The 3,453-nt window shown below is 35.5% G+C and overlaps 1 pseudogene across 1 annotated transcript; it reads right to left on the bottom strand.

The window, feature by feature from the left end:
• Positions 1–345: 345 nt before the first annotated feature.
• On the bottom strand, positions 346–1,815 carry LOC143580307 (G-type lectin S-receptor-like serine/threonine-protein kinase At1g34300 pseudogene; annotated as a pseudogene). The gene is made up of 2 exons (XR_013143617.1): positions 1,778–1,815; positions 346–1,694 (listed from the first exon to the last, which is right to left on the bottom strand). The product of XR_013143617.1 is annotated as a G-type lectin S-receptor-like serine/threonine-protein kinase At1g34300 pseudogene (transcript).
• Between the last annotated feature and the right edge of the window lie 1,638 nt (positions 1,816–3,453).

The raw sequence follows: 3,453 nt of genomic DNA, 5'->3' as shown, positions 1-3,453 counted from the left end.
GTAGTGCGTGTTGTGTGTGTATTCTGGGCCTGAAACCAACATCGTGCTCGACTTGACTCGCTTGCACCCTGGCCACACTGAAAGAATCATGCTCAGGTAATGTATAACCTACATATTTGAAATTCAATCTGATTCAACCGACGCAAGCTCCCACTTATGGCCAAGTTTGACAATATTACAATCTATAAAGCATAAAATATAGCAGACCTGTACCTCAAAGTTAAAAAGATAAGAAACTCAAAAGAAAAGAAAAAAAAAGGATATTAATTACACAAGATGTAAATGGAATAAAAGCTCGAAAACTATCATTAGTTGATTACAACCAAAAGAGGAGGTAAATTTTGATCGAAACTTTATCTTGTGAAGGAATATATAATCCTTTTCGAACGAGAGAAAGATCGGTAGTTTGACTATAAAAAGCAAGTATGCACTCGACATTCCTAAATACAGCTTAGATATGAGAAGTGTATTATTTCAAAACGTTTCAGGTTTTTATTCAGATGCCATTGTAATCTCATTGTTCCTCATAAGTGGTGTCCCCGTTGATATCACACCCGTAACTACAATCGATCTTGTTACAGCTTGAGACGAAGACCAATCTGAACCACTAACATTCCACGCCATTTGAGCCAAAGAATCATTGAGTTCGTTAGTCCCTACAAACACATGTGTAAATGGATTTATAGGCTCTGGGACCTCTAACACACCCTCCAACATTTTAACAACTATGCTCATCAATGGCCTCATCTCAGGCCTATACTGAACACAACAAAAAGCCACCTTTAGCATCCTCTCCGCCACTTCTTGATCCTTCTCTTCGATCCCACAAACTATCATCAAATCTTTCAATTGTTTTTTTTCGTATTTGCCCCATGCCCAAATCGGGAACCATTGTTGGCTATCACCGAGAGTCACGTCCATGTTCCTCCTTTTCCCAATGATCTCAAAAAGGAGCATTCCGAAACTATAAACATCACATTTTTGAGTAACTCGAAGAGGCATCCAAAGTTCAGGAGCCGCGTAGCCTGGGGTCCCGCGTCCCCCTGTCATGGTTATATGGGTAATGTCCCTATTGGAAAGTTTGGCCAAACCAAAATCGGCTACTTTTGCACAAAAGTTTAAATCCAATAATATGTTTCCTGGTTTAATATCATAGTGAATTATTCTTTGAGCACATTCTTCATGCAAGTAGGTGATGCCTCTTGCAGTTCCCACCGCAATTTCGTGAAGCTTCTCAAACCCTAGCGCATTCCTTTTGTTCATTTTAAACAAGTGATTATCCAACGAGCCGTTAACCATGAACTCATATACAAGAGCTATTAAACTTGATTCATGACAAAACCCATAAAGCCTAACAAGATTAAAGTGATGAGTTCTTGCCATGGTACTTACTTCTGCCATGAATTGTTCTTCTATTTGCTTGTCAGAGGTCCCGTTTAGTACTTTCACTGCTACAGGCTTGTTGTTGCTGATGATTCCCTTGTAGACTATCCCAAACCCGCCTGAACCCAACCTAATGCTGAAGTTGTCTGTGGCTATTCTTAGTTGTTGAGAGGTAAAGCGAATTGGCTTTTCCCTTTCAATGTTTTCAAGGAATTGGACCATGGCAAGTGGATTAAACCGAGAGTCATCTTTCTCTAACGCCTCCACCTTCATTTTCGTAGATTTTGCATGTTCTGTGAATACATATATTACTGTACAAAATGGAAAGAGAAGTCAATAATATCTTAGATTTTAAATTATAAATGAGCATGGTTCCATCAGATTAGTTACTTACCAAATAGAAAAATAACACCAAACAAAAGACCAAGAATAATAACAAAAACAAGGGACATGATACCAACAGCGAGGCTAGGCTAAGATGCAGAAGACGAATCAGAAGGAAAATAATATCCAAGATCAAAATGGGGACGAAGAGGAGACATTATTACACAAGATCAATCATTCAATGGTATCATTTAAATCTGTGGCGTAGACTTTTAGTGAGGTTGACTAATTGGAAGAAACATATACATTTTAGTTTAGATTTTATTCATTTGTGAAGATGGAACTAGTATTGGAACTTACCCTTCGCTAGCTGGAATGTGTTACCTGGCATATCGCTGGATTAATAGAATGTCACATGATCAACCAAACATGTCTAGAATTAAAAGTTATCCTTACTTATATTAAGCTAAATAACAAATGAATTATAAAAAAAAACTAAACACATAAAAAATAGAAGAAAAATATTACATTTAAAGAAAATAAAAACTTCACAAAACTTGTAACTCTATTAAAGGCTAAGCGGTGGAATTGTTTACAAAAAAAATAAGAAAAAAAAAATTATTAACTTTCAAAAGCACTATAATAACTCTATTAAATTGATATAAAAAAAAGTGATGTGACACCACATGACCCGGGTAGTACTAAATTACAACTGTTCACGCACAATCAAACCTATATATAGGATTTTCCACCATTATGGAAAATGATTTAACCGGACGAGTGGTGGGGCCTCACCCTTATTTGGTTAACTTAGAGCATCCACAACGGGCAACTCATCCCGAGGCCGTATGACGTGGCCAAACAGCGGACATGGGAAGCACGAACTTCACCGTTGTGGCCATCAAGTCCGGTGAAGTAGTCCGAGACTGCAAACGGCTCTGCGGACGAAGATATGGGGGCCATGCTATATCCTATAAAACAACAGAAAAAGAAAAAGAGGAAGGATGAATCGAATATGGCAGCAGCATGAGGTGTTCACCGGTATAACCCAATTACGAACCCTAACTTTTCTACCGGAAAGAACAAAATCTTTTGGGGAAAATTTGAGAATGAAATTCGAAGGGATTCAACTAAGGACATTTGTTGTAAGAATTCAATGATGACGTTGGTGAGCTGCAAATAATGGAGGAGATTTGATTGAAGAGATGATGAACAAAATGGATAAACAAATGCCCTTTATCTGTTTTTCTTTTTAAAATTATTATATTGTATTATGCCTCTTCATTGTCGGCCAAATAAAAATAAAGCCATTTCCATTTTTTTTTAAGTTAAATTTCATTGAATCAAAAAATAAAGCCATTTTCATTAAACATAAATAAGTAATTACTTTGTAATATATATAATATTAGAAACATGATCAAATACATTTTATTCTTAACATGAAAACAGTGAGAACCAATTTGTTGTTATGATTAGGTTTATTTTTATAGGTGTTTGCTGCTATTTTTTGTTCGTATTTGCTAATTTTCGATTATGAGACGTTATAAGTATTTGCTTATTTATATATTGTTGTTATTATTAGATTTTTTTTTGCTGTTATAAGTATTTGCTGGTATATGCTGTTATTATTTTGTTCTTGATTTTGATTCTTTTGTTGTAATTTTTAGGTTCTTTTCTTTGTTATTATAAGTAATTGTTTATGTAGTTGGTATTGTTTCTTACGTTCGCATTTTTAAATAAATTGGC

Source organism: Bidens hawaiensis, unplaced genomic scaffold (genome assembly GCF_021521415.1).
Source record: "Bidens hawaiensis isolate Kalapana, Puna unplaced genomic scaffold, B.hawaiensis_p1.1 tig00030316_1, whole genome shotgun sequence".
Taxonomy (NCBI): domain Eukaryota; kingdom Viridiplantae; phylum Streptophyta; class Magnoliopsida; order Asterales; family Asteraceae; genus Bidens; species Bidens hawaiensis.
This window is presented reverse-complemented; position numbering and strand designations above follow the sequence as displayed.